At 48.3% G+C, this 12,077-nt stretch overlaps 1 protein-coding gene and 1 non-coding gene across 8 annotated transcripts in view; one reads left to right on the top strand and one right to left on the bottom strand.

The window, feature by feature from the left end:
* Arsg (arylsulfatase G) overlaps positions 1 to 12,077 on the bottom strand; it is a 132,492-nt gene that overhangs the window by 65,949 nt on the left and 54,466 nt on the right. The window lies entirely within an intron of this gene.
* On the top strand, positions 1,879 to 1,984 carry LOC128123523 (U6 spliceosomal RNA). Its single transcript, XR_008222704.1, has one exon. It is a non-coding gene; the product is annotated as a U6 spliceosomal RNA (small nuclear RNA).

Consider the following 12,077-nt stretch of genomic DNA (forward strand, 5'->3'; position numbering starts at 1 on the left):
TGCTCCACCACAACCAGCCGAGTGTAGCTTGGGCCTGAGCTGGGGCCCACAAGGCCACAGGCAAGCAGCTTTTTCATGAATTCGTACCACGAATGTTGGGCGCCAGATGTTGCATGGATTTTAAAAAGTCTTATTAATAAGAACAAACCTGGAGCCAGGTATTGGGGTGAATGCTGGAAGATCAGAGAAGCAGAACAAGCCACAGCTTCCTCACCTCGCCAGTTCCTCAGCTGATCCTGTTTCCTCAGACTGGAAGCTTCTGAGTCCTCATCCAAAATGGGTCTCAGCTGAACTGCTGCTCAAAAGCCTGAAAGCTTAACCAGCTCTATCTAGTTCCTGGTCCTCATGCCTTATATACCTTTCTGCTTTCTGCCATCACTTCCTGGGATTAAAGGCTCACTTCCTGGGATTAAAGGCATGAGTCACCAGCCTGGCTGTTTTCAGTGTGGCTTTAAACTCACAGAGATCTGGATGGATCTCTGCCTCCCAAGTGATAGGATTAAAGGTGTGTGTGCCACCATTTTCTGGCCTCTGTATCTAGTGGCTGTTTTGTTCTCTGAACCCAGATAAGTTTATCAGGGTGCACAATATTTTGGGGAACACAATATCAGCACAAAGTGGGCTGCCGGGCATGGTGGTGCACACCTTTAACCCCAGCACTCGGGAGGCTGAGACAAGTGGATCTCTGTGAGTTCGAGGCCAGCCTGGTCTACAAAGCCAGTTCCAAATCAGCCAGGACTGTTACACAGAGAACCCCTGTCTCCAAAAACCAAAAAAATAAAAATAAATAAAGTGAGGCCAGCAAGATGGTTGAGCAGATAAAGTCACTTTCTGCCATACCTGACCACCTGAGTGTGATCTCTGAGAGCTACATGGTGTAAGCAACTCCCATAAATAAATCTTTTTTTAAAAATCAATAAAATAAAGTGGTCAGCTCCTGAATAATCACATTTGAAGCTGACCTCTGGTCTCCGTATGCACACACATGTATCCACCTACCCACCCGCACACAAATCAATGTAAAAAGATCCGTTGAAGTTCAAACCCCAGTGTCTCCAATGTGACTTCTGTGGAAGCAGGGTCTTTGTGTGTGTAGTTAGTTTCAACACAGTCATGCTGCAGTCGAGTGGGTCCTTACCCAATTTAACTGGGGTCTTTGTTCAAAGAGAAGAGCGGCAAGAGGGGACAGAGTGTAAAGACCCAGAGACATATGGGGGAAAGATGTCACGTGACAAGGGAGACAGGTTGTAGTGAGGTCACAATCAGTCCAGGTGGCCTGAAGCCAACAGAAGCTGGAAGAAGGCTGGGAATCTCCCCAGCATTTCTAAGGAGCATGACCCAAAACACCTTGATCTTGAACTTCCAGCCTGCAGGATAGACAGCGCCAGTGTCTACAGTTTCCAGCTATTCAAAAGCATTAAAGGGACAAATGACCAGCAGGGTTAGTGGCCCAGACCCGTGGTCCCAGCTATTATGGAGACTACAGAGGATTGCAGTCCAAGACCTGCCAGGGCAGCAGTGAGACCTTGTCCTGTTTTGTTTTGTTTTTCCAGACAGGATTTCTCTGCATAGCCCTGGCTGTCCTGGAACTGCTGGGATTAAAGGCATGGGGCACTGTGCCCGGGCGAGACCATGTCTTAAAAAGCAAAGGAATGGGCAAGGGACAGAGCTCAGCGGTGGGGCACTTGCCTAGCATGCACAAAGCCTGGCTTTGACGCCCAGCACTGGCATAAACTGGCTGTGATGGAGTACACCTGCCTGTGATCTTAGCATGTGGGAGGTGAAGGCCAGAGGATGAGAGGTTTAAGGACATCCTTGGCTACACAGTGAGTTCAAGGCTAGCCTGAACTACATGAGACTGTGTTTCAGAACTAAAGAGTGCTCACTTCAGCAGCACACAGACTAAAACTGAACAACATGGAGAAGATAAGTATGGCCCTGCCGCAAGGATGATATGCAAATTTGTGAAGCATTCTATATTTTCGCAATAACTAAATTGTGGAATTGACTTAGGTATCTAAACCAGGCGGTGGTGGCACACACCTTTAATCCCAGCGCTCTCGTGGCAGAGGCAGGCAGATATCTGAGTTCAAGGCCAGCCTGGTCTACAGAGCTACTTCCAAGACAGCCAAGGCTATGCAAAGAAACCCTGTCCCAAAGGTATCCAATAAGACAGGCACAATAAGGAAAATGTGCTGTATGGACACAATGGAATGTTTTTGTTGTTATTCAGTCAGAAAGGAGAACAAAGTTATATTTGCAGGAAAATGGACACAATTGAAAATAACCACATTAAGTGAATTCAACCAATCACAGAAACACAAACAAAAGGTTCCTAGAAATGAGAGAGAGTGAGGGCGGGGGAGAGAGAGTTTGGGGGACAAGCTGGACTATGAAAGGAAAAGGAGGCTGTGAAGGAAATAGGTTCAGCATATCATATATACACATATGGAAACTTTTAAAAGGACAAACGGATGAAATAATGACTCGGCTCACCCCGGTTCTTGCCCTTTCAGATTCCCAGCTACCCACACGACCTATCGTCCTTACAGTCTTTGCCTGTACCAGGAGAGTTAGCAATGACTTCGGGAGCCTGTGACCCGTCTTCACAGCTCTTTCCAGCTGAGGTACACACTCATCTGTCACCATCTGCACCAAGGCCACTAGAGTCATGAGTGGCATTTTACTGTGGCACACCTACCTCCATGTGACTCCTACGGATCTGCTGTGTCTGTTCCCTGCCCCACCACCATGGACACACTGTGGCCTCAGGATCTTCCCAGGAGCTAACAGAGCAGCACGACTTCCTCTGACCTTGCTGAGCCCGGGACCCAAACAGGGTTATTCAGAATCCAAACTTGAGGTCAAATGTGGTTGCTCCTGCTGTTGGGAGACTGAAGCAAGAGGCGTGCCTTTAGTTCAAGGCCAGCCTGGGCTACATAGTGAGTTCCAGGCTAGCCTGGACTACAGAATGATATCTTGTCTCAAAATAAAATACAACAAAGCTACACCTGGGATTTTCTGCATCAGGACGGGAAATAACTCCTTTCTCCCATGATTCTCAGCACAGAAGGATGTTTCCTGTCTCATGAAGGTGCTTGAGAGAGAATGGGTGAGCTGAAACAGCATCTCTCCATGGCCAAGTCCTTGAGCCTAGCCTATAGTCCTTTGGTTCTTGGACTGGCTGTGCTGGATTTCTGCCACAGTTGTGGAGTCCTGGGAACTACACTGTCAATAATGGAGGACAGGGACCTGGAAATATGGGAGGTCCATGACCAACCTCTGCCCTCAAGTAGCTGGTGGCTCACTGAGGAAGGTCAGCAGCTCTTCTGTGGGAGAACAGCAAGCACAAGACATTCTGACAGTAGGTGTACCAGGAAGCAGTCCTCAAAGGAAGTTATGTGCAGGGAGCAGGAAGTTTTGCTCAGCAGTAGGGCGCTTGCTTGGCATGCACAAGGCCCAGGGTTCAGTCCCAAGCACTAAAAGTGAAATTTGGCATTAAAGTTTGTCTTACAATAAAAATAGCCACCATTTACATCTTATCCATGCAGTGATGCCCTGCATGAGGATATGCACACCATGGTGGTTCTAATAACAGTACAGTAAATACAAACACAGGATGACAAATTTCCCTCTTGTTTATTCCAAGATGTTGAGACAAGGTCTTGCTATGTAGTCCAGGCTGATCTTGAGCTCACGAGGTAGCTAGAGATGTTGTGGTGGGGTGTGTGGTGGTGGTGGTGATGTGTGGTTGTGGTGGTGATGTGGTAGTGTAATAGTGTGGTGGTAGTGTGGTGGTGGTGATGGTGGTATGTGGTGGTGGTAGTGTGGTGGTGGTGATGGTGGTATGTGGTGGTGGTGGTGGTGTGTAGGTAGTGGTAGTGGTGGTGTGTGGAGGTGGTGCGGTGGTAGTGGTAGTGGTGGTGTGTGGAGATGGTGGTGTGTAGTGGTGTGTGGTGGTATGTGGTGGTGTGTGGTGCTATGTGGTGATATGTAGTGTGTGTTGGTAGCGGTAGAGTGTTGGTATATATCTTCAAATCCTGATGTTCTTGCTTCAATCTCCCAAGTGCTAAGGTTACAGGTGTGTGCCACCACACCAAATTTATGCAGTGCTCAGCCAACAGAGCTACATCCTCATTTCTATTTTTTTTTTGTTTTTTTGTTTTTGTTTTTTTTGAGACAGGGTTTCTCTGTGTAGCTTTGCGCCTTTCCTGGGACTCACTTGGTAGCCCAGGCTGGCCTCGAACTCACAGAGATCCGCCTGCCTCTGCCTCCCGAGTGCTGGGATTAAAGGTGTGCGCCACCACCGCCCGGCCTCATTTCTATTTCTAATACTTGTTTGTTTGTCTGGAGATAGGATCTCACTATGTAGCCTTGGCTGGCCTGTACACTCACGGAGATCCACCCTGCCCATGCCTCCCCAGTGTCACCTATTTCTAGTTTTTTTAAACAATCTGTAAACTAGGTATTTTTACAGATGAGGGAACTTACAGAGAACACTGAGGTATTTTACTTTCCCAAGCCCGGATCTTTATACGGAGGCCTCCAATCACCTGGCGGCACAGGATGCTATCAACAGCCAGTAGCTGATAGAGGTAGAGTCTAACTTATGCCTACCCCACCCAAGTCCTTGGGCTCTGTCCTACACAGCTTTCCGGTGGAAGCTGGCCAGTCCTCACAGTATGACATTATCTAGGTCATGGTGTCACAAGGAGCTGCTCTTCGGCTGTCCTGAGAACCACTCCCGGCGGTCCCAGTTCTGAGACCTGACTCATATCTACACAAACCGCACAAGCTTGAGGACACAGGAAAGCCACGCCCCTATCACTTCCAAGGACAACATGGGAACTAGAGTGTCAGCTTGGCCAACAAGATTCCTTTCTGAGCAAAAGTTACACAGGAACTCCGAATCCCAAGTTCATGCTGGTGAGTGTGAAGTCTGTGAGCTAGGGGAGTGCAAATGGAGTGTGGAAAAGAGCTTAGCTTTGCCAGCAATGAGGGACTTCTGTCCACTGGACTGACTGTCAGCAATGGGTCTGGGAGTTCTCAAAAGCTGTTGACCACTACTTCCTCTTACCTGGAGCTGTGAGCTAAGAGTTTACGTTCCTAAAAATTCACATGCAGGGGCTGCTGAGATGGCTCCACAGGTAAAGGTGCTTACCTCCAAGCCTGATCAGCCAAGTTCAACTCCCAGAACCCACATGGTGGAATGAGAGTATCAACTCCTGCAGGTTGTCCTCTGACGTCCACCATGGCTTGAATGTGTGTAGACAGGCGGACACACACACACACACACACACACACACACACACACACACACACTGAAAGGAGGGAAAGAGGATAGATAAATAAATACATGTAAAAAAAATTAATTCACATATGGGAATCCTAGTCACCAACATACTGGCTTGAGAGGTGGAGCCCTTAGGAAGTAACTGGATTTAGAATGAGGTCAGGAGGGTAAAATCCCTATGATGCCCATGATGAGAATAGTTCCCCTATTTAAAGAGGGGAAAGGCTGGGGCTGTAGCTCAGGGGCACACACCACCTGCCTAGATTGTCCAGGCCGTAGATGTGACCCCTGACACTATAAAAGAAAGAGAAGACAGACTACATCACACTTTCTCTTACTCTGCCATAGGAGAACACACCAAGAAGGTGTGTGTCTCCTGGGATCCAGGGAGAGTACCCCTCACCAGAGCCCAACCATGCTTACACCTTGGTCTTGCCCTTTCAGGCTCCAGAGCAGTAAGAAATATCTGCCTAAGCCACGCACGGTATGTATTTACTACAGCAGCCTGAGCTGATGATGTGGTCAGAGCAGGTGACTACCTTTAAGTGTCACCCCAGCTTGTCTTTCTGTAACTTCTGCCCTGACTGTGATGTCTCTGTGGACATACTAATGTCATCTCCTTGAGAGCCGCCACCGCACACACGTACCCCAGCTCAAGATACAGTTTTGCGCTCCTCTGCAGATTGTGGATGCCAGACGGGAAGGACTTCAGCCTGCAGCTCTGGCCCCCGACACAGCACCGTGGTGGAGCGAGGCCACTCCAGGAACATCTGGTATATCTGGTCCATGAAATAAACTTCAAAGGAGAAACTCAAGTGGTTTCATGGGGTCTTTGGAAAGCCTGGCTAGTACCTACCTCCCCACTTCCCCTCAATACAGAGCTTTAAGACATGGCCCACGGTTACCTTCCCATCCCATCCTCCAGGCCACCATGTCCATTTGGTAGGAACCAATGAATAAGCACTAGCCCAGCCTCGTTATTTGAAAAGCTTTTTTTTTTTTTTTCTCTTTTGTTCTTCCCCAAATCTATCTGGGCAGGCTCAGGCCAGTTCGCCAACAGGGGTCCTCATTAAAGTCTGAAAATACATTGTAAAGCAAAGCTGGAAACTGGCGGCCAGACATTACAGCAGACTGCTAACAAGGAAATCAGTACAAATTAAGACACAGCTAGACAGAAGCCAAGCAACTTGCCATTGCATAAATTACGTGTATTAGAAGCAGGGAATGAGAGGGCTGGAGAGCCCGCCACGGGCGCCGCCGCAGAGACACACCACACCACAGAGATCAAGCGTGCTCAGCCTTCATTGACAAAGAATTTAAAATAGATGACGAGGCTCTCAGTGGCAACTATCTAAATTGCTATGTGACTGGAATAAAAAAAACCATCCTTGTTCCATTCATAATTTAAAGGCTGAGAGGGGTGGAAATCGGTTTCTTTAAATCATCACTTGTGGTCTTTATGTGTCAAGGGAAGAGCGTTGGGAGCCTCCACATCACCTTCTCTTAAATGGGAAGATGACTGAGTCTTTCCTGAGAAGGCTGTTAAATTAAATCACTCTGGTAAAAGACACACAGCCCTCTGGCCGACTACAAGCGAACAGGGGGTAAAGGTACTGACTTGGTGTTCCATTGTTCTTCGCCTCCCCCATTCACAGAGTCACTGTCCAGTTTTGTTTGTTTGTAGTTTTCAAATAAGACTCCCCCAGAGCTGAGTTAGGTGTGGTCCTGGCCAAATCGCCCTTCTTCTTCCACATTCCCACTGTAAGTGCGTGTGCACGCACACCCACAGGGCACACAAGGACAGCTTGGTGCCTCCAAGACCTGATGTCTCTCTCCACCAGCAGCACCCTGAATGAAGCTGCCTGGAGGGCCCCACGATATATTCCCTTGCCTTCGTTGATAACATTTTGAGCAACTCCAAGTATTCTAGAATACTACTATCCTTCTGTTCTGCCTGAAGCACCTTTGCCCTCCTTTGGCGAATGCAGACTTAGCGTTGGGGCCTGTGACAGTTCATTCTGACTGACACTTTTAGCATCACCATGGGAACAAACACATGAGCTGGTCTGTGAGGGATTTTTTTTACAATTAGCTTAACTGAAGTGGGAAGACCCATCTTAAACGTGGGTGGCGCTATTCCTTAGGCTGGGGTCCCAGACTGAACAAAAAGAAAGGAGCAAATGCACTCCTTCCTCTCCGATTCCTGCCTGTGGCCAGCTGCCTCAGAATCCTGACGCCACAACTCCCTGCCACAGTGGACTGTGCCCTCAAACTGCCAACCCAAGTAAACTCCTCCTTCGTGCGCTGGTTGTGTTAGGTGTTTCGACACAACCAGAAAGCAGCCGGAACAGATACTGCAGTACTGTGCTCTTCCTGGAGCTCCAACGTCACTCCGAGGTCAGCACGCAGAAGGTGAGGAGCCCGGCATGGAGCCTTTCTCCTTTCTCTTGGGGACCAACACATAAAAGGTGTGCTAGCTCTGTTCTCCGAGCTGTCAAGCCCATTACATCCGGCTCATGCTGAAAGCACCCCCAAGGGGGAGCTGAGCAGCGGTTTCGGTTCTAGCAACACACCCGTCCTGCATTTCAAAGGTTTTTCCTATCTTTATTTGCCATTAGGATTCCGTATCTCATAAGGTGAGAAGTGGCCTCATGACTCATAGAGATTTATTATTGAAGGACTGTGCTCCTGCGTCCTAAAGAGCAACTAATCATAGCAATGGAATGGGCTTCTTTGGTCTCACACTTGGTTAAGCAGGCCGACACCAAGGCTCCACTGGTTAATATTTCAGTTCCTTTTCTTTCTTCTTTTTTTCCTTCTGAGATTCATCACCATCTAGGTCACCGTGTTTCTCCATGTCCCCATCTATTAAACAGGGCTGAGAGGTAAAAGCTCACATGCAGTCCTTCTTGTTATCTTCATCTCGTCCCAGGTGATATGTGCGCATGACATGACTTTTATGTTTGTTTGACCTATTTACCCAAGAGCAAAGATGGAAAGCTGCCTGTCCCACGATGCTGAGAGCTCACAGGGAGACAGAAAGGAGACTGCCAGAGGAAACGTCTTGGAGTCGATGGCAAAGGTCAGAGGAAAATGAGGGTTTCTCCCAGTGAGGGTCCTTCCATCCCCACATCTGTGAGGGCTTACACAGCTGGGAAGGGGCGTTCTCTTTGTACCCAGAATGTCATTTCTTCTCTGGTTTCCAGAGTGTACACACTAGACAGGAAGAGCTCACCAATCCCTCGTAAGGTTGGTACCCTCCTTTCGGGTACTACAACCCTCCCCCAAGTCCTCATGATAGGACAGAGGAGGAGGAGCAAGAGGGGGAGGGGAAAGGAAGGAGATTGAGTGTGGCCAATTCTTAGAACAAAAATCAAACCAGATATTTGGCTGAATTGACAGCTCAATTCATTACTCACTGAGGCCCGTTTTAGAAACAGTTCTCAAGTCCCTGGGAGCCTCCGACCTTTGAGTAGTGACTATTGATCTCTGATGCCTGGCTAAGCTACTGCCCAGAACCCCCAGCGGCAGCAGCATTGACTTGACCCAGAACTAAACTGGGGGCAGGGAAAAGGCAGGAAGTAAGGGCAAGATGCAAAGTGAACGCTGCCAATCGATGCAGATGAGGAAGTGTGGACACCACAGGCTCTCAGCTTCACCAGCCTCGGCCTGGCAAGCAGTTCAGGTCGAGGGGCTGGCTTGGCAGCAAGCACCTCTCTCAGTCTCTGGCCCTTCTCTTTCTCCCTCAGAAAACACCTGCGGGTGGGCTGGGGCAATGGCTCAGTCGGGAAAATGTATGCCTGGACTGCACGGGGACCTGAGGCCAGTCCTCGGAATCTACATTCTAAAGAAAAACTTCAGGGGAAATAGTGACTGCTTAGCCAGAGGGTTAGAAGAAACAAGTGGATCACTGGGGCTCCCTGCTCAGCCAAGCTAGTCGATTTGGTGAGTTCCAACCCAATGAGAGACCTTGTCTCAAAAAAAAAAAAAAATAGCGTCAGTGAGATGCTTTGGCCAGTACTTGCTGCCCAACTTGACTACTGGAGTTTAATCCACCTGGCGGAAGGAGAGACCCAAGCCCGACCAGCTGTCCTCTGGCCTCCACACGCGCACCTTAGAACAGTGGTTCTCAACCTTCCTAATGCTGTGACCCTCTAACGCAGTTCCTCAGATTGTGGTGATCCCCAACCACAGAGTTATTTTCATTGCTGCTTCATAACTGTAATTTCGCTGCTGTTATGAACTGTGACATAAATATCCCATATGCAGGACATCTAACGTGTGAGCCCCGCGAAGGGGTCGCTTGACCCCCAAGAGTGGTCTTGACCCGCAGGCTGAGAACCACTGCCTCAGTATGAGCATCCACCCACTGTATTTTTTTTTTTCAAAAAATAAAGGGAATAAAAACATAGACAGCATCTGAGGAATGACCCCAGAAGCCAGCACCGGTCGTGGCCCCATTGGAAGCTTGCCTTTCCAGTAGCCAAAGGACAGGATGAAAATCTGCTGACCTCCCGCCAAAGCAACTTCCTTCAGACCTCACAGGCTCAGATGGACAGAACAGAGGCGTTCCCACCAAACTGAGCTTGCACCTGGCCCTCTTCTGCTCACAGTGACGCATCAGTAGAGCAGAGAAAGAGGTGGCTGGGCCTCCCAGATCTCAGCTTAAAAAAATGACCCGGATGTCTCCTGGGAAATCCAGTGGATGCCCCAGTAGACGCTCTTAAACATTTAGAAGCCAGTTATGTGGGGAGATCTGTCCAGAGTAACTGTCTCCCCAGAAGAAAAAAAAAATTCAACATGCAAAATTCAAGATGGACAAGAAGCATGGTGGTATATGTCTTTAATCTCAGCACTTGGGAGGCCGAGGCGGGCAGATCTCTGTGAGGTTGAGGTCAGTCAGTCTGGCCTACACAGCGAGTTCCAGGACAGCCAGGACTACACAATGAAAGCTTGTCTCAAAAAAAGTAGGGCTGGGTGTAGTAGCGCATGCCTTTAGTTCCAGGACTCAGGAGGCAGAGGCTAGACAAGCCTGGTCTACAAACAGAGTTCCAGGACAGCCAGGGCTACACAGAGAAATCCTGTCTTGAAAAACCAAAAAAAAAAAAAAAAAAAAAAAAAAAGGAGCGATGACATTTTAAAAACAATTTCAGTTTCCACACACCCTGTTTTTTGAGATAAGGTCTTAGGCTCTTAGCCCAGGATGGCCTTCAACTTGCAGTCTTCCTGACTCAGCTTCCAGAATGCTGAGATCACAGGTGTGCCCCACGATGCCTGGCTCTAAAGTCCATTTATTGATGAGCAGATATTAACTGCTCATTATACAGGAAACCCTGAACTTGCACCAGGAGTGTAGGTGGGGAAAAGACACGTTACTTTTTTCCCCCCAAAGCCCAGGGCTAGGAGGGGCCTGTGTGCAGACACAATACATTACAAGTGGGCAGCTTGAAGCAGCAGAACCGGAAGCCAAAGAATTTAAATGAAGGTGTCAGCGGGGTCAGTTTCTTTTGGAGCAGTGGTTCTCAACCTTCCTGATGCTGTGACCCTTTCATACAGTTCCTCATGTTGTGGAACCCCAACCATAAAATTATTTCGTTGCTGCTACTTTTAACTGTAATTTTACTACTGTTAGGAATTGTAAATATCTGATAGGCAGAATATCTGATATGGGACCCCTGTGACAGGGTCGCTCTACCCCTAAAGGGGTCACCACATACAGGTTGAAAACCACTGTTCTGGAAGCGGAGAGAGACACTATTCTGTCTCTCTCCAAACTTCCATTGGCTGACCACAGTCCTTGGTAGAGACACATCCTTGCACATCCCTCTGATCTCTGCCTCTATCCTTGTATTTACTGCCTCTGTATCCTCTTTTATGCATTGTTATGTTTTGGTTTTTGAGATGAGGGTCTACATAGCCCAGGCTGGCCTTAAATTCTTGACCCTCCTGTCTAATATTCCTGAACGCTAGAACAGAATCATAGGCATGTACCACTGTGCCCCTGCTCCCCCGCTCCTCTTATAAGGATAATAGTCATTGGATTTGCTTTGCCTTAAACCCATTGTCATCGAATCATCAAGATCCTTTGGCACACATGCCTTTAATCCCAGCACTCGGGAGGCAGAGGCATGTGGATCTCTGCGAGTTCAAGGCCAGCCTGGTCTACAGAGCAAGTTCCAGGACAGGCTCCAAAGCTACACAGAGAAACTATGTCCCGAAAAACAAAACAAAACAAACAAACAGAAAGATCTTTCACTACTCGAATTTGTGAAGACTCTGAGGTTCTGGGTAGACATGAAATTGGAAGGGAGTGTGTGTGTGGGGGGGTGCTATTTAACACAACCCACGTGGTCAGCCATGGAAAGATTTACCATGTAAAGCTGTAAGGGCAGGGTACACGTGACCCCTGGTAAACTGAGACCTAAGTGGTAAACAGCAACTCGAGAAACAGGAAGTGGACAGTGAGCACATGAATTATCCACCACACAGATCAGTAAAGTGTGACCCACCCAGGGAGGTGACTACCGAAGTCAGACGGAAGACAGAGAAGCAGGGGAGAAACACAATTCGTGAGATGTTTTATGGAGTTAAGTTTGGGTTGTAAATGTCTCTGAAAGACTGGAAGCAGGAGAAGAATCCAGAAAGTTCACCTTGGCTGAGATGAGCACGATGGTGAAGTCAGATGCAAGGGTCTTTTATCTCAAGGAAAAGCTCCAAGTGTTGGAACGCATGAGGCAGAAACTCTGTGGAGACGTTCCACATGTTGTCCCTAGCAACTAGCTGA

The sequence above is a fragment of the Peromyscus californicus genome, unplaced genomic scaffold (assembly GCF_007827085.1).
Source record: "Peromyscus californicus insignis strain IS unplaced genomic scaffold, ASM782708v3 Scaffold_3__1_contigs__length_106647218, whole genome shotgun sequence".
Lineage (NCBI taxonomy): Eukaryota > Metazoa > Chordata > Mammalia > Rodentia > Cricetidae > Peromyscus > Peromyscus californicus.